Raw genomic sequence first — 26,429 nt, forward strand, 5'->3', positions numbered from 1 at the left:
TCATATATAGCTATCAAAAAGTCAGTTATAAGAGCAAATTTTTCTCTTTCTTTAACACTCAACAATTAAGCATGAATTGAATATTTTGTCTTTCACCTCCTATATCAAAACACCACCAATAACAGTGGGACTTTCCACACTGAACTTAGTACAATTAAAAAACTATTTTCACACAGGACTCTTGTGTGCTCTCCACTGATGGAATAAAGACCAAGCAGAATAACTCTAAGTCCTGGTAAATGGTATATATGCTCTTCTGGTTTTACAGGTGGGAATACATAGACAAAAACTCTTTCCGAATATCCATTTGTGTGTGAATTCACAGAGTTGTTGTCCTCAATTATCCTTATTATTATTATTTTTTTTTTTTGGGGGGGGGGTCTATCACAGTCATCCTATTCGACTGGGTGGTTTTTATAGTGTAGGGTCCAGGTTGCATCCTCCCTTCTTAGGAGTCCATCACTTTTCTTGCTATGTGCTCTGTTTCTAGTAGCATGCTTTTCTGCATGAGCACTGGAGCTACTTCAGCATCTAGTTTTTCCCGGTTCCTTTTCAGGGATCTTGGGATCGTGCTTAATGTTTCTATGGTTATGGCTAAAATTTCCATTGGCATATCTCACATCCTTCTTATTTCTATTTTCAGGTCTTGATACTATCAATTTTTCTCTTTCTTTCTCATCTATTCTGGTGTCCCATGGTATGGAGATATCAATGAGTGATACTTTCTTCTTGATTTTGTCAATTATTATTATTATATTATTATTGTTATTATTAAGAAGATGCACCATATTCATGGAACAAGTCCGCAGGGCCCACTGACTTGAAATTCAAACTTCCACAGAATATGGTGCTCAGTAGGAAGTAAGAGGAGGTAAAGGGAAAAACAGAAAGAAGAGATCTCGCTTGCTAAAAAGAAAAAATAAATTAATAAACTAATAGATAAAATGTACTAAAATGCAAGAAGACTAGCATTAGGGTAGTAATGCATTGCACCTTCACTTGAACTTTTGAAGTTCCAATTGCACAACATCCTCTGGGAGACTGTTCCACAGTCCAATGGTGCGAGGAATCAAGGACCTCTGGAACTGAGAGGTTCGACAGTGAGGAACATTTGCTGTATACGTATTGTTCCTGCTGTTCAGCAAATCTGGTTGCTTTGGCAGAAACAGGTGACCAGGGATCAATTGTGAATGTGAAAGATTTCTATCAAAATACAACTATGAAAAAGTGACAAGAAACCATCCATCGATGGTCCAAGACATAACTGCTAATATTAGGAAACAGAAACCTACCACCACGAACCACACCAGAGAACAGTACCCTGGTAAAGGAAGCATAAATGACCTCTGATGACTAACAAGGGGCAGGCCACAAAGTGGATGGAGACCTTGTTAGTAAAGTAGCAATTTATACGACAAACATAAAAATTCCTATGCCAGTCATGAAAGTAAAAAACTTGTTATGGGGATGAAGATGGAGAATCTCTCACATACACCTTTTCCTAACAAATTGGTAAAACTTATTCTCCGTTATTGAAAGTTCAATAGCATATATTTCAAGTAACTGATGGTCACAAAAGAGCCTCATTCCTAGAGACATTTATAAAATTGTGTATTCAAGCCAAAAAGAAAGTGCACCTTTGGTAACATATTTCTTAATAGCCCCAGGCAATACAAATACCTGAGACAACCCTTGTCTAAAAATCTGTCTTACGAAGATGCTGCCTCACCGCTCAAACTGGGCATATAAGCTGTCCCTCATTCAAAACTTGTCAGAGAAACAAGGAATGAAAAAGAAATGGGGGGTGAGGCCCAGAGGAGTCACAGTTTGTCTCAGTGATGAAATCTGGAAAAAACACAAATGTTGTCCCAACCCTCAGAGTGTGTAACTTAACAAAAAGTGCATGGAGTTCAATGGTACATCAAGCAGAGGCAAAAGTAAGTACAATTATAGACTTCATAGTAAAATATTTTAAAAGATGTTTGGTTCTGAAGCTCACCAGAGTGGAGCATCTCTCATAGTGTTAACTTACCTTCAATTCATGAGAGCCTTTACATCTTTATCTCCAGTCTTAAACACTTGATCTACAACTGAATGATTCCTTTACAGCCATTACTAACAGCTTCTTCAACTGGTGTAAAAAAATAAAAATGTCATCGCATACAGATGGTTAGAATGGATCATGGCTTTTCTGCTAATGAGGCTTCACTTGAAAACCTTCAGGCATGATGGGAGAGGTAAAAGACATTTTGGTGAAAATGTCTGAAGTGGATGCTTCAACAACCCACATTTTAGCAGTCCAGGGGACCTTTATCAGCAATGCCATAATGACCAGAACACCTCTCTCTGATTCCTGAGAGATTTGGGTTGTTGAATTAAACTGTACTTCGTAAATCCTACACCGATGAAGATTTAGTCATCTGTACAAATTTCACTTTGTGAGTCTTTGCGTCTTGTATGTTCTACTGCGTATTGCTTTCAGTCTAGGGGTTGAAAGCCCTGGAACATGCTTAATGTTCCTCAGATCAAGTCTGTCCTCAAGGATAACTCCAGTAGCCGCTAGTATTGACATCTCAGCATTATGATGATAAATCTCCCATAACTAGTTGATAGGGTAGTCTCATCCTTGAGATATCATCATGAATAGTCATGCTGATAACCTTCCAGGCCTGAAGCTAATAGTGGAAGTTGTACTGGGATCATCAACCACCCAATAATGTTTGTCATATTAACAATAGAAAACTTTATTAGGTGGGTTATGATCCCGCTACAGTTCTCACTACTGCATTAGCTTACAACAAAAACGCCTTTCCCAGAGCGCCCCGTCTCGCCTGATGCAGTGCTCCAGGCTACAATCTTTGAGCAAAGGGATCTTCATTTATGATTAAATTATGATAAATAAGTTTTGGTTTATTAATACCCAAAAGGAATAAAGAATTCATAATAATCATGATGTATTAATATGATTTATTAACATTGTCTTTGTAAAAATACAAAGAAAAACTTTGAACGCCCATATCTCAAAAGTATACTTATTGACCTTCAAATTCTATCTTCTCTCTTAGTTTTAAAGCTATAGCAATAAAATTTGGTATATAACTTAAAAAGACATTATAGAACAATCAAATGTAGCTCTTTTTCCAGTTTTTGTTTAACTTTTTTCTTAAATTTTTTTCCGGATTTATAGGGTTTATTTTTTATCATAATGAAAAAATTCATTTCTGGGCTTAACCTGTGTCGCGCTGTGAAATGGTTCCTTTGATACTATTTCTTAGGTATAAATATTGCAATTCATCCTAGAGAAAAAAGAAACAATATAATGCCAAGATAAATGGCTCGCTCACCTCTAATAGAAGTGTCGGTATAGTAAGGAGCGAGTGGAATCACTACCAGAGGTCCCTTGCCATTTAGCTTCTTCCTTCGACAAAACCCCGAACTACGGAGGAGCCGTGCTACAGCTCCCGGTACTCTCTACTACTACCGTGAGCGCCTCCGACGCCTGTGACGTCATTCCTTTGATAGCCGCCATTGCCGCCACACGTTGCTTTTTTCTTGTGCTGTGCAATCGCTTTTCTAAGGTTTTTTCAAGATGTCTTCAGCTTCTGCTTCTAAGTTAAGTACTGTTTGGGGTTACTGATCTCATTTTATGATGATCTACATGTTTTTTGTATGTTCGGAGCCTTATCGGCCCGTCGTGCCCCTCGACCGCATGGCGGTGGGTAAGGGTCTCCTCTTTTGGTCTCCCATACCGTTAGGGATTTCCCTTTTCACAGTACTATTGATATGGTTACTTATACATAGTTTCTATATCTTTTATGCAGTTAGCTTGTTAGTTAGGCCTTCTCGGGGCACGCTCCGACCGCACGTTTCGGGCCTTAGCCTAGCTATGCCTTACGTTGTTAGGAGTTTTTATCAGTCATGGTTTAGAGCGTCATATCATACTATTTATTCTTATGTTCCCTCTTGCCTACTCTAGTTCCTGATTACCGTTCAATCTTACTAGTAGGTACTAGGTTAGGCTAGCATACACCATGCTTCGGACTGGCGATTAGCCTACCCTGTTATCACTGTCCTTACCGTTAGGTTAGGCTAACATACCCCAATCGTCGGATTGGCGATTAGCCTGCCCTCCTTCTCTTGAACTAGAGGTTAGATTAGGCTAACATACCCCTTTCTTCGGATCTGCGATTAGCCTATACCTTTTTCAGATTGTTTAGTTTATTCGTGTCCCCCGTGTTAGCCTAGCTTTAAGATATCGCATTATATTTATTTGTTTTGATTGATTTATTTTATTATAAGTAATCCTATATATATCAGTGTTATTAGATTCGACCTTGTTGTTCCGACGGATCTTCCCCACCTCGTGTTTATCACCTGGCTGGGAAGGCCGCTGGTCGATCGCGGTGAGCCACCCGGTTACGGGGTCCTCCACCCGTCCCCTCCATCCCCCCCTCCACACATTGCCACCCACGCCAATGGGTGTTGACTCGTTTCTCATAGCTAGCGTCCGAGTCTGCATGAGAGGGGGTGACTCACGGGGCTGGTGGGGAGTTCCCCCTACTGGTGCTCTCACTCATCATGTGTCTCGGGGGCTCGGGACCTTCTCCCCCTACCTCCTCCGACCTTAACTGGCCGCAGAGGTTGGAAGGTTCCCCTACCCCACGTACTTACCTTCCCTACCCGTTCCCCCCCCCCCCCCCCCCCCCCCCCAGTTGCAAGTCCTCGGCGGTATTACTCCGCCGCTACTGAACAACAAGAGAGGGGGGAGGGGACCCCTGGGTGCCTATCCACCTAGGATAGTTCACATGAGCACTTACTGATATGATGGTTTTTCTGTTACTCTAATTTAAGGACTTTTTGCGTTACTCCGGGTTTTTTTTTAGTTTTACCTCTTGTCCTATCCCTTACTTCAACAGAAGTTTGACCTTGCTCACTCAGTATTCTTAACTCCGGGCCACATGGAGAACTCCGGGCCCGACGGAGTTTATTTTACCCATATAACAAGTGAGCCTAGGCGGAGGCAGAGACTATTCCCCCCCTCGTAACTATTCTACGTATTATTAAGTGCATGCCCCTACTTTAAGTCCTTATTCATACGGAGCGAGCCTTAGAGCTTACTCCGGCGTTTCTTTTGCATGCCACTTATACGTATAACACTATCCGTCGGTCCTACTCCGGCACCCACGGATATTTTGCATAATTATACCACCGGAGGTTGTCATTGGTACTCATGTATCCTTTGACTTACAGATGTTGTGCTGCCAGGAGATTGGGTGCAATGCCGTCCTTCAAGACCCATGCGGCCATATAGTTTGCCGCTCCCATGCTGGATGCGCAGTGAAGGTGGAGGATTTTCTAGTTTGGCACCATGAAGCCTGCCAAACCTGCTACTTGCTAGTAGGCGATGCCTCACTAGTAGTAAGTTTTCTTAGCACTATCTTCATTCATCACCTGGAATACTTGTTATTATTGTATATATTTCACATGTGGGACACATATTCATATAGTCTCAACACAACAGACATTCCTCCCCTACCCTTTCCCTAACTCTAGACCTTTCTTACAGGGTTCTGACGAGGAGAAGAAGAAGGCTTTGACTACCCTCAAAGCATGGGTGGGGGGATTTGGCCGGAACTCGAAAGGCCGCCCCTACATCCTTACCCAGGACATGGCTGACCTGATCTTCCCCGGAGCCAAGAGAGGATCAGTGGTGGACCCGGTAGTGGCCGCCCCTTTGCTGGCCAACCTCCAAGTCATGATCTCCCTTCAGGATGGGGACTTTCCAGAGGATGTAGCGGAAGACGTAGCGGCAATGAACCTCGACGTCGAACCCATGGCTATAGACTCGATGGGTACAGGTAAGGGTGTAGTAGGGGCAGCTTCTGCGGGTTCTCAGGGCCCTTTCTTAAGTTCCCTTTCTCCATCACCTTCCACTGCTTCAGTGATTCCCAAGGCTAAGTCGACTGAGGAGAAACTTAAGAAGTCTCTCCCCAAGAAATCGGTCATCTCGGCAGACGCTGTAACTCCGGCTCACCACCCCGGAACAGTTAAGTCAAGGGATGCCTCTTCGTCAGCGTCGAGGTCCCCCAAACGTAAATCTCGTAAGGATCGGGCTCAAGTCCCTCCTTTCGATCCCGAATCCTTCTCGGCCAACATCCTGGAGCAGGTGGGCGTTATCGTAGAGTCCTTGGTAGACAACAAGGTCAGCTCGGTACTCTCCCAGCTCTCCAGTTCTGTTGCGTCTTCCGGCCAGTCGATCCAATCGCTGGCGGAACGGCTGGCTGCTCAGGAGAATGCCATCGCCGGAATTCAAACCTCGATCGCAACAGGTTCCCCCCTAGCTGTGCCACCTTCTCCTCTCCCAATGCCAGATTCCAGCCAACTGCCGGAATTCAAGGCGGCCAATCCTTGGAGGATTGCCTCGTATGCCCCGTTTGTCAACGGAATGTTGACCATCGAAGGCATCGGAACTCGAAGGCGGGAGGACTTCGAGTTCCACCCCAGGGACCTTCAACCCCCATTCATTGGCTACGTCCGACTAACGGAAGCACCCATGATGAGAGAGGACAAAGTTCCCAAGGAAACAGTTATCCTTCCGAGGGAACAGGCGCAGCAGACTCTAATGAGAAGCCTAGAGGAATGGGGATGTGAGAACACCCGCATCACAGCCTTTAGAAGTCCCTTCACCATTTTCACTCTGGTGGAAGGGACTCCGCTACCACTTACCCTTAAGGTAGTGGAAGCAACCTTTCAGGCAGCCCTGAAAGACGAGCCCCTGCCTCAACTCCGGGAGACGGAACCCACCTCTCTCCTGGTCCCAGGCTCCGAGACGTACTTCGAGGGGGCGGTTCCTACTTTCTCAGTAGGAAAACTCAAGGCGGACTGTGCCACCACTCTCTTTAGTGAGAGGCTTCCCAGGTTGTCGGACTCCCTCATCCAGACGGAGTACGACGCCAAGACTAGGCTCGCGAGATCCCTTTCCTCTATGACTATGGCGGAGATGATGGCTCTTGTATACCAACAAGAGCCGTTGTTTAAGGTTATGGCTAAAGGTCTGCTGCACACCATGCAGTGTGACCTTTACAACTTCCTAATAGCCAGGAGGAATTGCAGGAAGCACGTTCTGGCGGAAGCTACGATCCGCCATGAACCGAACAAGCTGATAGCTTCCTCAATTTGGGGGACGGACCTCTTCCCAGCACCAGTGGTAGCAGAGGTCCTTCATGAGGCTTCGAAGGTCAACCACCAGTGCCTCAAAGTCAGGTGGGGACTGGTAACGAAGCGGAGACAGGAATCTTCTGGTCCAAGCCAAAGGATCAAGAAGAAACCAAGGAAGTTCTCTTCCTTCCAGCCTCCTCAGCAGACATTGGTTCAGGCAGTCCCAGCATCACAAGGGCAACCATCGTCGAAGGGTCAACAACAATACCTTGTCCTGACCCCTCAGTCCCAGCTACCCCAACCCTCTACTTCCTTTGCTGTCTCTCCAGCCTACAACTCCAACTATGAAAGCCAGAACTTTCAAGCTTTCAATAGGTTCGCAAGAGGTAGCAGAGCAAGAGGTGCCTCTCGGTTCAGAGGGTCCGGCAGGGCTGCAAGCAGGGGAAGAGGTTTCCGAGGAGCAAGAGGTGGCCGCCCCTTGGCAAACCAGCAGTGAGAGTCCCAAGGTAGGAGGGAGACTGTACCTCTTCCGCCAGCGGTGGGGGTTCAGCCCTTGGGCTCAGAGTATAGTGACCAAAGGCCTAGGTTGGAGTTGGCTAGAGGGCCCTCCTCCAACCAACAGATTCTATCAAGCACCAACAACGGAATTGGTAGAGTATACCCAAGACCTCCTTCTCAAAGGAGTAGTCTCAAGAGTCAACAATTTAAAATTTCAAGGACGCTTGTTCAGCGTGCCAAAGAAAGACTCGGAAAACCGAAGTATCATCCTAGACTTGTCCCATCTGAACTTATACATTCATTGCGACAAGTTCAGGATGCTGACCGTTTCGCAGGTACGGACCTTACTTCCCCGTGGGGCCGTCACAACCTCTATAGATCTTACAGATGCCTACTATCATGTTCCCATAGCCAGACACTTCCGTCCATTCCTAGGCTTCAAACTAGGCAACAGATCCTACTCCTTCAAAGTAATGCCATTCGGGCTCAACATAGCCCCCAGGATTTTCACCAAATTGGCGGAAGCAGTGGTGCAAGAGCTAAGGAAACAGGGAATAATGTTAGTGGCTTATCTGGACGATTGGTTTATTTGGGCAAAGAACCCCAAAGAATGCAAGGAAGCAACGGTCAAAGTGATCAAATTCCTGGAACATTTAGGTTTCCAAATAAACAAAATCAAGTCCAGACTAACACCAGAATCTCGATTCCAGTGGTTAGGCCTTCAGTGGGACTTACAATCGCACACTCTATCAATTCCGTCATTGAAAAGGAAAGAAATAGCAAGAGCTACAAAACAATTTCTCAAACAACAACAAACATCCCGGAGGTGCCAGGAGGGGATCCTGGGCTCACTCCAGTTTGCATCAGTCACAGACGTTCTGCTCAGAGCCAAACTCAAGGATATAAACAGAGTATGGCGCTCAAAAGCGAATGCAGATCACGGGACAAACCGTGATCTGCAAATCGCCTCTATCCCGGCGATCTTACGGAAACGTCTCCGCCCCTGGACGGAGACAAAGAATCTTTCAAAAGCAATTCCTCTACAGTTTCCTCCTCCATCATTAGTGATCCACACGGACGCCTCACTAACAGGGTGGGGAGGATACTCCCAGCACGAAAAAGTTCAAGGAACTTGGTCGTTAACATTCCGCCAGCTACATATCAATGTACTGGAAGCCATGGCAGTATTTCTCACTGAAACGACTCCATCCGCCCAAGAACTCACATTTAAAACTAGTTCTGGACAGTGCAGTAGTAGTACACTGCATCAACAGGGGGCGGATCCAAGTCAAGCCACTTGAACCACGTCATGATAGCCATCTTCTCTCTGGCAAACAAAAACAAATGGCACCTGTCAGCCACTCACATGGCAGGGGTCAAGAACATAGTAGCAGACGCTCTATCTCGCTCCGTTCCGTCGGAATCGGAGTGGACACTGGACAGGAGTTCATTCAATTGGATCAGTCTACAAGTCCCCGGACTTCAAGTAGACCTCTTCGCCACGGAGTCAAACCACAAACTCCCTTGTTACGTGGCACCCAACCTTGATCCTCTAGCATATGCTACGGATGCAATGATCCTCGATTGGAACAAATGGAAGAACATTTACCTCTTCCCTCCGGTGAACCTTCTCATGAAAGTTTTAAACAAACTCAGGACATTCAAAGGCCAAGTGGCTCTAGTAGCTCCCAACTGGCCCAAGAGCAATTGGTTCCCTCTACTCCTAGAGTTGAGACTCCGACCCCTACGGATTCCCAACCCAACCCCCAAACTAACCCAGTTAGTGCAAACTCAGACTGTGTCCGCTCCTCAAGAATTCAGAAAAACCCTAACTTTATGGATTTTCTGAAATTCGCAGCTATGAGGAATGCAGAAAATTGATCCCCAGAATATTTCATTCTTGGAATCAAATAAAAGAGAATCTACCTGCGTCAATATGATTCATCTGTCAAGAAACTAGCAGAGTTCCTTAAGGTGTCAAACTCTCAAGTCATGACAACGAACCTAGCCATAACTTTCTTCAGATCATTGTTTGAGAAAGGTTTAGCAGCAAGCACTATCACTACGACCAAATCAGCTCTTAAAAAGATCTTCCAATTTGGTTTTAGCATAGATCTTACGGATTCGTACTTTACATCCATACCAAAAGCTTGTGCTAGCTTAAGACCATCAACGAGACCTAAAACAGTCTCTTGGTTCTTAAATGATGTCCTCAAACTGGCCTCGGACATTAACAATGACTCTTGCAATTATATATCCCTCCTGAGGAAAATCCTATTTTTATTAAGTTTAGCCTCAGGAGCTAGAATATCAGAACTGTCAGCCTTATCAAGGTAACCGGGTCACATTGAGTTCCTCCCCTCAGGGGAAGTCCTCTTATCCCCAGATCGCCACTTTCTAGCCAAAAATGAAGATCCACAGACATAGTCCTCGTGGAAAATCCTACCACTACCTCAAGATATTTCCCTTTGTCCTGTCAACTCATTAAGAGCCTACCTAGGTAGAACAACTCTGAAATCTTCAGGCCCGTTGTTCATTAGAAAGGAAGGTGGTACATTATCCCTAAAAGGGATCAGGCAACAAATTTTATACTTCATTAAACAGGCCAACCCAGAGTCCTTTCCTCGGGCCCACGATGTTAGGGCAGTGGCCACATCTATTAATTATTTCCAACACATGAATTTTGACGATCTTAAGAAATACACAGGCTGGAAATCTCCGACAGTTTTCAAACGGCACTACCTAAAACCCTTAGAAGCCCTCAAATTTCCAGCAGTGGCAGCTGGAAACACAGTTTCTCCTGACTCTTAATAATTCTTATAACTTCTTGTAGCCGTTCCGCCTTCTGCCCTGCCCCATTTGCACCCTTCATCCTTAGTTTTACGTACGCCTCTAATGTAGTTCTGTTACCTTGAGTATTGCTGTTGTTCATCATTCTAGTTGGAATTCAGTTCCATTGTTTATGTATAAATCAACTTATGATCCTGTCTTTTGCCTAACCTGTATATAATTTACTTGTTGTTAGGCTAACTAATTTTAAGTTCTAACCCATGTTTAAGGGTTCATACTTTAACCATAATTGTAGACTGTAATTTAAGTTGATCATTATACTATTAACCTTACAGGTGTTTAATTTTACCTTCTTAATTATCTGTACTGTCCCTCAAGCTTGGTGTTTTAGCATTCTCTGGTACTATTTCACAGGGCGACACAGGTTAAGCCCAGAAAAGGGATTTTGACGAAGGAAAAATCTATTTCTGGGCAACGACCTGTGTCGCCCTGTGAAACCCCACCCTGTAGTTAGATTGTCCTCACCTAGCTTACCCCAAGCTTGGAGGCTATCTTCAGGAATGAGGTCACAGGCGTCGGAGGCGCTCACGGTAGTAGTAGAGAGTACCGGGAGCTGGAACACGGCTCCTCCGTAGTTCGGGGTTTTGTCGAAGGAAGAAGCTAAAATGACAATTTGTCGAAAATTGCATTTTTTCCTAACTATACAAACCTGAGGTCCTTTAACAATAGGAAGGTAACTAGCGGCAGCTGGGACGGTCGTAAGCTTCGAACAAGGGGAGAACGGTAGTTAACTGCTTGTCCGGTCGTGCGCTAAGCGCCGCGCGCCCGGGCGGTGAAGACACTTTTGCTTTAGGCCCATCAGCAAAAAGTTGCAGAGTGAGGGGTGGTATGAGGTGGGACTATATGTAAAAGGACCTCAGGTTTGTATAGTTAGGAAAAATGCAATTTTTCGACAAATTGTCATTTGTCCGATACGTAATACAAACCCCTCGGTCCTTTAACAATAGGAAGACTCACTTCTTGGTGGGTGGTAATCTGAGTCTTTTTGGTGAACAGACTGGTGTTCGTCCAACCTTGGAATGCCTCCTGGTCGTAAGAGCAAGGGAGGGATCCAAACCTCTGTCCGATTGATCGGGGTGTGCACCGCAGGATCAATGGTCAGACCTCTGAGCCAAGTACTAAGAGAGAGGCAAGCGTATCTCTTCGTACCAGCATTGCAAGAACTTGTTTCCTGTACAGGAGCCAACATAAAGTTATGGGTTTTGTCTCAAGTAGGCATCCACTCCTTCCCCCTTGTTGGAGGGAGTGGAGGATATTTGCTTCTATCCCTAACTAAAGGGATAGATTGGGGCTCGGTTGAGTAGCTTACCTGCATCGGATTCCTTCCTTACAAAAAAAGCATGGTGACGACCGTGACCCTCTGCCCACAGGTAGAGAGAGAGAAAGTGGAGAAGAGAAGCCAGTCGCACTCTCATTCAACCATTCATTCCTACAGTCACACCAGGAATCGATGCTGTTCTGCCTGCTCGGGTGCTGGGTAAGCTTACACAACGTGTTGAGCAGCCACCACAGGTCCCAAGGAAAAAGTATCCAAGGACTTTTGGGCAATATCCCGAAGGTAGAAGGACGTGAAGGTAGTCTGGTTGGCCCAGACCACCTGCCTTCAGGACCTGCGCCACGGAGAAGTTCTTGCGGAACGCCAAAGAGGGTCCAATACCTCTGACTTCGTGGGCTCTCTGGTCGGAGCGTACGGATGTCGTCACTACCATCAGCCTCGTACGCTCTCCTGATCACCTCACGCAGCCAGAAAGAAAGCGTGTTCTTGGATACTTCTTTTTCTTGGTAACCCCAGTGCTAACGAAGAGGCGTCGACACTCAGGCCTGAGGTGTCGAGTTTTCTTCAGATAGCGCCGTAGCGCCTCACAGGACAAAGCAGCATCTCATCCGTATCGTTGTCGGTGAATCCATTAGGGAGGGGATTGTGAAAGACTCGAACCTGTCGTCAGGGATCGACGGATTCTGAGTCTTAGCTACGAAATTCGGGACGAAATCGAGCGTCACAGATCCCCAGCCCCTGGAATGTTTAACATTGAAGGACAGACCATGAAGTTTCCCCTACTCTCTTCGCCGATGCCAGGGCCAGCAAGAAGAGGGTCTTGAGGGTCAGATCCCTGTCTGACGACTCTCGGAGTGGCTCGAATGGTCTTCGAGTCAAACTCCTAAGGACGAGAGTCACATCCCACTCAGGGGGCCTGAGCTCCCTGGGTGGGCAAGACCTTTCGAAGCTCCTCATTAGCAAGGAGATCTCGAACGAGTTCGAGATGTCCAGTCCCCTCAGTTTTAGGACGAGTGCCCAGTGCAGCTCTATATCCTTTAACTGTGGGTACTGAGAGGAGCTTCTCTCGGCGAAGAAATACGAGGAAATCCGCTACCTGCTGAAGAGTGGCTCTGAGAGGAGATAGACCCCGTCTACGACACCAACCACAGAAGACGGCCCACTTCCCCTGGTACACAGCTGCAGAGGACTGTCTGACGTGTCCAGCCATCTCTGTTGCTGCGCTGCGAGAAAAGCCTCTCGTTCGCAAGAGATGGTGGATAACAGCCAGCCGTGAAGTTTGTAGGGACTGGACTGCTCGGTGGTACCGCTCTACGTGTGGCTGGGCTAGAAGGTTGTGCCAGTGGGGCATCTCTCTCGGTTCCTCTGCAAGAAGAGCCAGCAGGTCCGGATACCAAACGGCTTGAGGTCGTTTGGGAGCCACCAGGATCATCCTGAGATTGGGAGTGACCAGCGCTCGGCTGATCACTTTCCGAATCAGACAAAAGGTGAGGAAAGGCGTAGACGAAGAGTTGTCCCAGGGGTGTTGAAGAGCGTCCTCTGCAGCTGCCCATGGGTCCGGCACGGCTGAGCAAAAAACTTGAAGTTTTTTTGTTGTGCCCTGGGTGGCGAACAGGTCTATGACCGGACGCCCCCACAGGTTGAAGAGCCTTTCCGCCACTTCTGGGTGTAGGGACCACTCGGTCCCTATTACCTGATCCCGACGCTGAGCTTGTCCGCTACTACATTCCTCTTGCCTGGAATGTAGCGTGCTGACAGCTCTATCGAGTGCCGTGGGCCCACTCGTGCACCTGCACCGTCAACTGGTGTAGCGGGAGAGACACTAGGCCCCCCTGCTTGTTGACGTATGCCACTACCGTGGTGTTGTCGCACATCAACACCACTGAGTGTCCCATCAAGCGGTCTTGGAACTCTTGGAGAGCGTAAAACGCCGCCTTGAGTTCCAGGACATTGATGTGAAGGTGCTTGTCGTGATGGTCCCACACACACCTGTAGCCAGCAACTCCTCCAGGTGTGCGCCCCATCCCTCGGTCGATGCGTCTGAGAACAGCAGCATCTCCGGGGGGGGAGTGCGTAGGGGCACTCCTCTTAAGAGGTTCCTGTCGTCGAGCCACCAGGCTAGGTCCTGCCTCACCTTCTCCGTGATGGACACGGGGAAGTAAGGTGGATCCTTTACCTGTGACCAACTCTCCCTTAGTCTCCACTGGAGAGACCGCAGGTGAAGACGTCCGTGAGGAAACTAACTTCTCGAGTGACGACAGGTGGCCGATCACGACTTGCCATTGCTGAGCTGCCTGTTCCTGCCGAGACAGGAACCGGCCGGCTGCCTCCCTGAATTTGCTGATCCTCAAGTCTGCGGGGCGGACGTTGAGGCTGCTACCGTATCGATCAGCATACCCAGGTACTTCATCTTCTGCTTGGGTTCGATATCGACTTCTCGTAGTTTATCATCACGATCCCCAGATCGCGACAAAAACTTTAGAAGTCGATCCCTGTCCTGCAGCAACTGCAAGCGGGAGCTCGCCAGGACCAGCCAATCGTCGAGATACCTCATAAGACGTATCCCGTGCGAATGGGCCCAAGCAGACACCAGTGTGAACACTCTCGTGAACACCTGTGGGGTGGTTGAGAGACCGAAGCAAGTGCCCTGAATTGGTACAACCGTCCCGTCGAAGATGAAGCGGAGGTACTTTCTGGAGGACTGATGGATGGGTATTTGGAAATACGCATCCTTCAGGTCCCACTGAAAGCATGAAGTCGTTCTCCCTGATGGAGTCCAGCACGGAACGTGCCGTCTCCATCTTGAACCGAGTCTGGCGAACAAATCGGTTCAGGGGAGAGAGATCTATCACCGGGCGCCAGCCCCCCGATGCCTTTTCCACTAAGAAAAGGCGGCTGTAAAAGCCCGGTGACCGATCCACTACGACTTCTACAGCTCGTTTGGTCAGCATGGTCTTGATCTCCCTGCCGAAGAGCGTCGTCCTTTGAGGATCCCAGAACTATGTCTGCAGATGGACCGGGTTGGAGGTGAGGGGTGGCCGAGATTCGAAGGGTAGTAGATATCCCTCCCGAAGGACGTCTACTATCCAGGTCTCGCACCGTAGCGCTGCCAAGTTGCCCAATGGCTGCCGCCAGGCACCCCCCCACTTCCGGCAGCTGGTGAGGGGGAACGCCGTCCCTAGCGTTTCCCACCTCGCTTCGGACTTCTTCCAGCACCTCCTCGGGGAAAGGAGGGCTGGGAGGAGGGCTGGTTACGGCCTCCTTTACCAGAAGTTGAAGCAGGAAGAGTCTTTGCCTCGGGGCTTCGATGGAGCAGCCGTCTTAGCAGCCGAGGAAGCGCTAGCTAAACTCTTAGGCTTAGCCGCAGTTGTACGAGGTTGCCCAGAAACCTTCGTAACTGCCTGGTGAACCAGACGGTCACTGTCATCAGTGCGTCGTCTTTCCACCGCGCAGCGTCCACCATCTCTCCTGAAAGAGAGCGGAGGAACTCTTCATTGGTCCGTTACGGAGTCCATTTACCGCCTCACGCCCGGCCCCCCTTGGCTACTCGTGTAAGGACAGCGTCCCTACGACGGAGAACCAAGTTGGCCCACAGGTTTGCCGTCTGATGGGCGAGGTAGGAGATGGCCCTACCTCCAGACTGGCACAGTCTCCTGAAGTCGGGGTCGTCTTCAGGGCAGGGCAGCGCCCCCGGCGTCGGCCGCGACCTTGGATACTGTGAGGGACCACAGATCCAACCAAGAGACTGCCTGGAAAGCCGCCATAGCGGTAGCTTCCAGGCCCAGTGCCTCCTGCTGCGAGAACCACAGGTTCTCCGACAGGAGCTGCTGCAGGGACACACCTGGAGTTAGCCTATGCTAGCTCCGGGTTAACCTGTTTGGGCGGTATTGGATCCACTGATGGCACGTAGAACTTCCGCTGTCGCTGCAGAGGAGGAGGAAGTAGCTTGGAAGACCGTCCTGACTTAAGTGAGTCCTCTCGTCCTGAGACGAAATTCTCCACCTGGTCAAGGACTGAGTCTGCAAGCTCCGATCGCGGCAGTCCCACCGTCAATTTGGGTTCCCTCTTCGGGCCCCAAAATGACTCGAGCCGGGACGTGGGCTCAGATGGTGGTAGCGGCGATCCTTCCCCAGGTCGTTGTGCTGACGAATCAGCGCAATAACCTGGGCAAAGTTCCTCTGGATCTCAGGAGTCACAGCGTCCTGAGGAGTAGGACCGTCCAGTCCCTCCAACAGGAGCAGCTCTCGAGACCCTCCTCCTTCAGAAGGAGGAACAGCAACAGACCCCTGACGGTCGCCTCCAACCACTTGCGCGTACGACCTGGCTGGTCCTAAGACCATGCCTGGTTCGTGCGGCGTCGTGGCGGGATCGTGAGCGGCGCACCTCTCACGATCACTCCTAGGTACCTCGCTCTTCCCGGTGTAGCCCGAGGAAGAGTTGAAGGTATAGGAGAGACAGACCTGACGCTCCCCCCCGTTCGCTGGCAGGACCAGCGTACGTGGGGGGCTGTAGCCGATCACCAACCCACGCGGTGGGGATCGAACTGCAGGCCTGGTCGTGCCGCTCACCTGTGGCGAGCGGCTCGACTGAGCACGTCGACCCCGATCTCGTGCGTCAGACGAGCTGCTGCTGGCCACCGTCTCCGTCCGGTTTGTCCCTGTGGGAGCGGCGGTCAGGTGATCTGCAGAGCTCGCTTTCGCGGTGAGACCGGTGAGCGTCCTCACGGCACGTCAAACCGCTGGTACCAGCCGAAGCTGGTGCCGTTGGTCGAGGGGACCTCTTCCCAGCCTCAACCCGTGGCCGGTCAGAGACCGTCACGTCAACCCGAGGTACCGGCTGGTCGCTACGAGAGCGACCGCTGGCCTGGCGAGCGTCACTTGCGCGACTCTCGACAGTCTTCTGCTCCGTGCCTCTGTCGTGACGGTGAGCAAGCTCAGGCGTCTTGACGTTGGCTGCACGGTCGAAAACCCGAAGGAGACCGTACACTCGGACCTTCTCGCGACGAGAAGTCGAGCCGGTACCTGGCTTAGCAGCAGTGCTGCTAAGACCAGGCGCGGATGTACCAGCAGTAGCCAGCACATCCTTGGTCCCCGTCTTCTTCTTCTTCTCAGAAGAGGAGACGGGCCCCGTTCCCGAGGGAACAGGAGGACCAGCAGAAGCACCCACCCGTCAGCCAGTGCGAGACGGGCCCTTCGAAGGTCCCCCGCAGGAGCCTTCTTAGGGGGGGAGGAGGCAGCCTTCTTCTTCTTCGGCTTGGAAGCCTTAGAAGTCGAAGGGGAAGAAGCGGCACAGACGACGAAGAAGACGATGAAGACGACGACGACATCTTCCCTCTTCTTCTTCCTCTTCTTCGTCAGCTCTCTCAGGACGGACGTCAGGTCTCCATCCACGGAAAAGTCGGGCCAATTGCCGAAGCAACACGCCCCGACTGATCCTGTCCGGAAAGACCTGAGACCGGTGCAGCACCTCCATGACGAGACGCGACGTGGGCAGGGGCAGGCACGGCAGGAGCGGCAGGAACATCAACAGCAGGACCAGCACCATCAGGACCAGCACCAGCAGGACCAGCACCAGCAGGACCAGCACCAGCAGCAACATCAACATGAGAGTCCCGCACCGCGCGCTTCGTAGGAGCGGCGCGAGGGGCTGGGCCAGCAACACTCGCTGCAGGTACGGCAGGTACGGCAGCATAGTCCGGCGTCACAGACCTCTCCATCTCAGCCAAACTCATCATCGGGACTGGGCGTAGATCCAGGGCGAACTTTTAGGGCAGCGAAAGTCGGGAGTCGGCAGCACATAAAACCCAGGTGGCGGCGGCACGCCCCTCTTAGGTACGGCAGCGATCGGCATTTGAATTGATGCCGTCGGAGTCACCGACGCAATGTGTTGCGTATACACCACATGAGGAGGGCGGCGTACGCTGGTGTTGACACAGTATTGGTCGTTGTTGTAACCAACCACACCATGAGTTACCACTGCCGACCCCAGCTAGCCGTTGAATCAAGCCCTGGATACTGGGGGCGCCCTGCAGTCCCAACGACGCCCACACCTGTCCAAGGTCGTCACTCACCGAAGGCACACCTGAGGGAGGAACAGTCGGGTCAGTTAGAGGGGCACCCTCGCGCTTGGGGGAGGACGAACCCCACCCAGAGCGGACGGAAGACCCCGAATACAATTGAACATCCGGGTATCGGGCACCCTCCTCCACACTCGACGGATCGAGTGAGGAGAAGGACTCCGAAACCCCCCCCGCAGGGGAAGGCGCAAATCGTGGGGGCTGAGCTGGAGGCAGGAAGGATGACGAGGTATCTGTAACCAAAGGAGTCGCTGGAGAGCTTTCCGACGACTCCTTGGTCGACCTACGCCTCTTCCTACCCTCGTACAGCACCCACTGCGCCTCGGACCAATTTACACAAAACATTACATGGTTCGGGTCGGGAGCATTCCTCCGCCCCCGACACCGAAAAACATAACTCATGAGGATCAATATCTGGGTAAGAGCGGAATCCGCCGCATTTACCGCCCCTCCACCCGCCCGGGACACACTCTACGGGCAGCTGGTGGGCGCGGCGAAAGCTCTTCTTTGATCCATGGATTAAATAATTCACTTCACTCAATGAAAAATGAAAAAAGAGTACTTACAATTTCATTCAAGACCACAAACAAACCAGTCAGAATGAAATTGTAACATCCAAAGCACACGACGAAATAGCGGGCAGAGCGATGACGAACACGTCCTGTCACACCACCACGGCCGAAAGCAAAAAGTGATTCTTCACCGCCCGGCGCGCGGCGCGCGGCACGACCGGACAAGCAGTTAACTACCGTTCTCCCCTTGTTCGAAGCTTACGACCGTCCCAGCTGCCGCTAGTTTACCTTCCTATTGTTAAAGGACCGAGGGTTTGTATTACGTATCGAACAATGGCAGGGACCTCTGGTAGTGATTCCACTCGCTCCTTACTATACCGACACTTCTATTAGAGTGACCGAGCCATTTATCTTGGCATTATATTGTTTCTTTTTTCTCTAGGATGAATAGCAATATTTATACCTAAGAAATAGTATCAAAGGAACCATTTCACAGGGCGACACAGGTCGTTGCCTAGAAATAGATTTTTCCTTCGTCAAAATCCCTTATCTAGCAAAAAAAAAAAAAAAAAAAAAAAAAAAAAAAAAACTTCTATTGATTGGAGGTCTATATATGGTGCCATTAACCGGTTATCAGCACCAAAATCTGGTTATTGACACCATAAATCACCAATTTTTGGTTATCACTGGTTTTTGCTTATCATTAAGCCGTTGGAACGAAACCCCCGCAGAGAACGGAAACAGCCTGTATATACCCTAACAACAATATGAAGAATTAGTTTTTCAGACTCGGAGGTCTGGAAAATTAATCCTTCTTCTTCTTATTATTATTATTATCATTATTACATAAAACCCCCGGTTACCATTGGTACTAGTTACTAGCATTTCGATTTTATGGTGCTTGTTAAATATATATTCATAACTGGGTTTTACCCTCAATAGGTTTATATCACCATAGTGTCATTATTGGTGGCTTAGCCTGAGTGCCGAGACCGCTCATAAAATACAAACATAATGAATATTCATCTTTTCTTTGGCTCTTTTATTAAGTTATCCTTTACTTTGCTGTATCCTATAATACTGTACATATGTAGTTTTATATAACTATATTGTATTATAAAATACAAACTTATCATGTTTTGGTTTGGAAAAATCAGCTGATAGAGGTAAATTTATTTTGCTGTAATAATTCAATTCAAAATGATTTTCTTGCTTCTATTTAGTGTAAATTAATCTCTAGAAACTCCATTTATATGGGACAAGGTTATGTTTCGTTATATGAAGTTTTAAAGTCGAATTATGACTTAAATATGTCTTGTTGTGAAACTACATTTAGTTATTTTTTTAGTTAATATGTGGCACTGTTGAGAACTTGTTTTGGTTTGGAAAAATCAGCTGATGGTGGTAAGTTTTTTTTCTGCATTCAAGTCAATTCAGAGTGACTTTTTGCTTCTATTTAGCAAAAATTAATCTCTAGAAACTCTCTTTATATGGGACAAGGTTATGTTTTGTTAAATGAAGTGTTTTAAAATTGAAATATGGCTTAAATATGTCTTCTTGTGAACTACATTGTTATTTTTTCATCGACAAATGGCGTCAAGAGCATGGTTTTTTGTGTAAAACAATTACAGTGGGGCCTCGTTATTCACGGGGGATAGGGCCCAGAACCCCCCCGTGATAAGTAAATACCCGAACCCGTGTTATCCATGATAGCCCCCCTCAAAAAATTGCTTAAAAACTGCCTACTTTAATAGTTAACCCCCCAACCCAAGACCACTAAACATATTTCCAATGGTTTATAACTGCCTACTTTAGTTCAAACCCAAACCAAATTGTTTTCAACCTATCACCTAAAAACTAAATTCAAGACAGTTTTTAAAAAGTTATTGTACAAAATTAGCCTTAAAAAAATAAATTGTAGTATATGTACTACTGTACGATATTGTAGCCTTAACTAGCCTAGGGATTACAGCTAGAAGCCTACAGTACACATGGTGGGCCTCTTTTTTTTAAACAATGGAAAGAGAGGATGAGTGGTGTAAAGTCAAAACTATCAAAAATATGTAAATCCATATGGGTACTCACCAACCAACTCTATGTTGATAAAAGATGGCGACGCTTTTGCATGTGCAATCCAGTAATATGAATAACGATCAATGCTACCAACAGTATGCAAGCGAAAACATCTCTTCCCTTCGTCACAAACACACGTTAATACTCGGTGATATTCCAACGTTAAAAAACCTTCCATCTGACCTTTAAGGCGTCTTTCCCATAAGGAGTAAAAGAATCAGGGCTTTTGTATTGCCCACATAATTAACACATCGTTTATATGGGTACAATTTGAAAAAACGCGCCGCCACACCACATTTCCATAAACAACAACAAACCCAAACGTGAGGTAGGCCAGTTTGTTGCCAACTGGGAATGGCAATTTCTTGCCTAGATTTTTGTTCCATAAAAGGCTAAAAAAAAAAATCAACATAACCCGTATATACTCGAATAACGTGCAATCTCCCATATCGTGCCGGACCCCCTAATTTTTCCCAAGAAATAAAGTGGTTTTGGTTTTGGTTTTGTCATGTATCTCATGTATCATGCCAAGGTTCATAAAGGTTGGTGGTTTAGCCAGCCTGCTAATGGCCGAGTCATTCAGATGTGTGCTGATGCTAGTCCAATTTAACGTGTAATTTTCTTCTTAATCTCGAGAATTTGAATAGAAAATCTCAAGATTAAAAAAAAATCCCAAGATAATAAAATAAGTTGTAAAAAAATAAAAACGGCCCTTCTGGAGTCCTAATTCATTCTCTCTCTCTCTCTCGTCTCTCTCTCAACTCTTTCTCCGCTCTCTCCTCTCTCTCTCTCTCAGTCTCTCTCTCTCTCAGGAATAAATAACGTTACGTACTGTAATTTGCAGTAAATGTGTAGACATTGTGTTGCGTGTTTTAAAAAAAATGTGTCAGTACACCACCAAATTCCGATGTTTCGGTTTTTTGGAATTTTTTCAAGATTTTCGGAAATGGTGAGGTCACGATGCATTTAATCAAACAAACACCACACTAAAAAAAACTGCATGCAAAAACATTTTTTTCCTTTATGGTTTTTCCATTATTGTTTATTTTATTAAAATTACAGTTTTATTTAAATAAACTATTCAATAAATAATACTGTTAAATGCAATGTGAGCATAATTAAGATCACCTATAAGAAAATAGTTGGGACAATTAATACCATATGGTCACTAATATGACCAATTTGTCCAAAATTGCATTTTTCCTAACTATACCAAACCTGGAGTCCTTTTACAATAGGTAAGGTTAACTAGCGGCAGCTGGATAGGTCGGTAAGCTTTTCGAACAAGGGGTTTCGGTAGTTAACTGCTTCGTCCGAACAGGCGGCGGCCGCTCGCGACTGGGAGGTAAACAAAATCACTTTTGCTTTTGGGCCCAAGCAAAAGAAAAACTGCAGAGGGTGAGGGGGTTGGCATGAGGTGGGAGGCTATGTGTAAAAGGACCTTCAGGTTTGTATAGTTTTATGGAAAAATGCAAGATTTTGGACAAATTGTCATTTTGATTCCGACACGGGCATACAAACCTTCGGTCCTTTTACAATAGGAAAGACTCACTTCTTGGTGGGTGGAATCTGGAGTCGTTTTTGTGAAACAAGACTGGTGTTCGCCCAACCTTGGAAGCCTCCCTGGTCGTAATAGCGAGGGAGGGATCCAAGCCTCTGTCCGATTGATCGGGGTGGTGCAACCGCAGGTATCAATGGTCAGACCTCTGGACCGAGGTACTAAAAGAGAGGCGGAAGCCGTATTCTTCTTCGTACCATCAATGGTAAAAAGACTTGTTCCTGTACAGGTAGCAAAGATAAAGTCATGGTTTTGACCTCTTGTAGGCAATCCACTTCCCCCCTTGTAGAAGGTGAAAGTGGTGGATATTTCTTGCTCCTATCCTAGTTGAAAGGGATAGGATGGGGCTCTGTCCATATAGCTCACCGGCATCTCGTCCTTATCCAGCAGGGTAATGGACCGTATCCCTCTAGTCCCTACCCACAGGTATAGGGGTAGAAAAGATAGAAAGAGAAGCCAGTCACCTTCTCATTCACTATTTTTCTATTCATACGTCCACCACCAGGGACTCGATGCTGTTCAGGCCATGCTTAGGGTCTGGGTTAGCTACGACGACGTGTTGAGGCAGCCACCAACGGGTCCTAAGGAAACCCTATCCAAAGGACCTATGGGCAATATCCAAGAGTGTATAAGGAAAGGTGCCGGTAGTCTGGTTGGTACCAGACCCCACCTGCCTTTCCATACCATGCGCCACGGAGAAGTTCCTTACGAAACACGTCCAACGAGGGGGCCAATACTTCTGACTTATTCGTGAGCTCTCGGACGGGCGTACGGATGTCCGTCACTACCATCAGCCTCATACCGCCCTCCTGAAGACCTCACGCCAGCCATGGACGAAATAGTGTTCTTGAGTACTTCCTTTCTTTGGTGACCCCGTTGCTAACGAAGAGGCGTCGACCTCAGGCCCAGGCCAGGTGGGTTCGAGTTCTCTTCAGATAGCCCGGCCCGTAGCGTCCTCCCAGGGACCAAAAGCAGCATCTCATCCACATCATTATCTGCATGAAGTTCCCGTACTCTCTTCGCCGATGCCAGGTCCAGCAAGAAGAGGGTCTTGTGAGTTCCCTGGCTTTTGGCAAGACCTTTGGAGGCTGCTGCTTGAAGCAAGGAGATCTCGAACGAGTTCGAATGTCCAAATCCCGTCAGTTTCAGGACGAGCGTCAAGGCGGCTCTGTATCCTTTGACTGTGGGAAACTTAGAGGAGCTTCCTCGGCGAAGAAAACGAAAAACGAGGAAAAACCGCTACCTGCTAAGAAGATGGCTTCTGAGAGGAGTATAGGCCCCGTCTACGACACCAACCAACAAAGAGACGGCCGACTTCCCTGGTACACAGCTGCAGAGGACCTGACGGCACGTTTTCAAGCCATCTCTGTTGCTGGTCGCTACGAAAAAGCTTCTCGTTCGCAAGAGATGGTGGATGCCAAAGCCAGCCGTGAAAGGGAAACGTAGGGACCTGGACTGCTCGGTGGTACCGCTCGACGTGTGGCTGGGCGAGAAGGTTGTTGCCAATGGGGAATTTCCTTACCCTCCTTTTCCCCCCTTTTTTTTTTTTCCTCCTCGGTTTCTCTTGCGAGAAGTCGCCAGCCAGGTCCGGATACCAAAATGGCCTGTGGGCCATTTGGGTGGGAGCCATCAGGATCATTTATCCTGAGATTCGGGATGACCAGGGTGCTCGACTGATCACCTTGCGAATCAGGCTGAACGGGGGAAACATGGCATAGGCGAAGAGGTCGTCCCACGGGTGGGTTGTTGAAGAGCGTCCTCTGCAGCTGCCCATGGAATCCCGGCACGGCCGCGAAGAAACACCTGGGAGCTTCCTGTTGTGGCCAGGATGGCTAACATATTCCTCGACTGGTGTTCCGCCGACACAGGTCGAAGAGCCTTTCCCCCGCCACGTCCTGGTTGTAAGAGACCATTCGGGTTCCCTAATGACCCTGATCCCGACGGCTGAGCGTGTCTGCTACTACATTCCTTCCCTGGAATGTAATCGTGCCGACAGCCTCATTGAGTGCGCCTCGGGTCCCACTCGTGCACCTGCCGAGTCAACTGAATACAACGGGAGGAGACACTACAAAGGCCCCCCCTGTTTGTTGGACGTAAACCACCACCGGGTGGTTGTTGACGTACTCATCAAGCACCACTGAGTGTACCAGTCAAGCGGTCCTGGAAACTCTTGGGAGGGAGCGAGGAAACGCTAGCCTTGGAGTTTGTCAGTTACATTGATGTGAAGGTGCTTTGTCGTTCCTCCGTACCACACTCCCTGAAGTCCGCAACTCTTCCAGGTGTGCGCCCCATCCCCTCGGTCGATGCGTCTGGAGGAGCAGCTGCATTGTCCCGGGGGGAGGAGTGGCGTCCAGAAGGCACTCCTCTTAAAGGGGGAGAGGTTCCTGTCGTCCAGTCCACCCGGGCTAGGTCCTGCCTCACCTCCTGGGTGTCCGGTGACAATGGAAAGCTTGGGGGATTCCGTCGCCTTTGTACCAAAACTCTCCTTCAGTCGTTCCCTGAAGAAGACCGCAGGTGAAGAACGCCCGTTAGGGGACTGGCTTCCCGAGTGACGACAGGTTGTTCCGATCACGAACTTGCCATCGCTGAGCTTTGACCCTGTTCCTGCCTGAGACATGGAACTGGTTGGCTGCCTCCCTGAAATCTGCTGATCCGCGAGGTCTGCGGGGAAGACTCTCCCTGCTACCAGTGTCGATCCGCATACCCAGGTAATTCTTCGTCCTCGTGCTTGTGCCTCGAGATCGGACTTTCTAAGTTCAGAACGATCCCCAGATCGCGACAGAAGTCGGAGCAGGTCGATCCCTGTCCTGTAGCAAACTTGCGAGCCGGGGTAGGCTCGCCAGGGACTAACCAATCGTCGAGATACCCCCATCATTACGTATTCCCGTGCGAATGGGGTAAGCCCAGCAACACCAGAGTGAACACTTCGCCGGTGAACACCTTGGGGTGGGGCGGTTGAGGAGACCGAAGCAAACGTGGCCTGAGCTGGTACAACCGTCCCGTCGGGAGGGATGAAGCGGAGGTACTTTCCTGGAGGAACTGATGAATGGGTAATTTTTTGTAAATACGCATCCTTCAAGGTCCATCTGGAAAGCATGTAATCGTTCTCCCTGATAGAGTCGCGCACTGTGCGCGTGCCGTCTTCCATTGTGAACCGGGTCTGGCGAACCAACCGATTCAGGGGAGAGGAGATCTATCACCGGGAGCGCCAGCCTCTCGTAGACTTTTCCACCAGGAAGAGTCGGCTGTAAAAGCCCGGTTGACTGATCCGTGCCGAGTTTCTAACAGCTCTCTTGCTCAGCATGGTCCTTGATTTCCTTCCCCCCCCCCCCCCCCCTGTTCCCCCCATGTCCAATGCTACGTCCTTCGATGCCCCTGGAACCATACGCCATCGCTGTTGGACCGGGTTGGAGGTGAGGGGTGACCACGAGATTCGAAGGGTTAATAGATCTCCCTCCCTCCGAAGGACATCTACAATCCATGTTCTCGGCGCCGTGGCGCTGCCAAGTTGCCCAATGGCTGGCCAGGGCACCCCCCCACTTTTCCGGCAGCAGGTGAGGGTGGGAACTCCGTCCTTCCACTGGTGAACGTCGTCTGGGTGGGGCTAATCGGACCACCTTGACAGGAGGAGAGCCGATACCAAGCTCCGACTCATTTCCAGTCCTCGTCCGAGGTCGCAAACCTCAGGAGGACCGCAACGGGGTATTTAAAATAAACGGTGTCCGAAAGACACGCTCGAAACGCCTCTGTCCGCAAGTAAGGAGGCAGGTGTAATAGTAGCTTGTTCGACCGTCCCAGAACTGGAGAGAAGCCTTTCTTGTCCGGAGACGAGAGACTACCTGGTTCAACCAGTCTGGGCAAGCTCCCGATCGCGGCAGGACCCACCGTCGATTTGGGTTCCCTCTCGGGCCCCAAAACGAACTCGAGCCGAGGACGGATGGCTCTGCTGGTGGGAGCTGGTGATCCCTTCCCCGAGATCCTTGTGCTGACGAATCCAGCCGCCGTAACCTCGACAAAGTTCCCTCTGGAATCTCGGAAGTCAACAAGCTCTTTGCAGAGGTGGGACCGTTAATCCCACTTCGAAACCAAGGAGCATTTTCCCGAGAACCTTCCTTCCTAAGAAGGGGTGAAAAATGCGACAGCCCTTCTCGGTCTTTCCCCATCCCACTTGCGCATACGTCCTGGCCGGTCCCAGAACCGTGCCTGGCAACGGTAGGCGTTTGTGGGTGGGATCATGCGGGGCGCACCCCTCACGATCACTCCTCAATACCTCGCTTCCTCCCGGTGTAACCCGCAGTGGAGGTTGAAGGTAACGGGAGAAAGGCAGACCTGACGCTCCCTGCATTGCTCGCTGGCAGCACCAGCAGTCTTTTGAGGGCTGCAGGCGATCGTCAAAAGCCCGCCGGCAGGTTGGCGATCGAGCTGGCA

At 48.9% G+C, this 26,429-nt stretch overlaps 1 protein-coding gene across 1 annotated transcript in view; it reads right to left on the minus strand.

Moving 5' to 3' along the window:
* LOC135203170 (pyruvate dehydrogenase phosphatase regulatory subunit, mitochondrial-like) overlaps positions 1-26,429 on the minus strand; it is a gene marked incomplete in the record, with an annotated part of 155,853 nt that overhangs the window by 50,356 nt on the left and 79,068 nt on the right.

The sequence above is a fragment of the Macrobrachium nipponense genome, chromosome 33 (genome assembly GCF_015104395.2).
Source record: "Macrobrachium nipponense isolate FS-2020 chromosome 33, ASM1510439v2, whole genome shotgun sequence".
NCBI lineage: Eukaryota > Metazoa > Arthropoda > Malacostraca > Decapoda > Palaemonidae > Macrobrachium > Macrobrachium nipponense.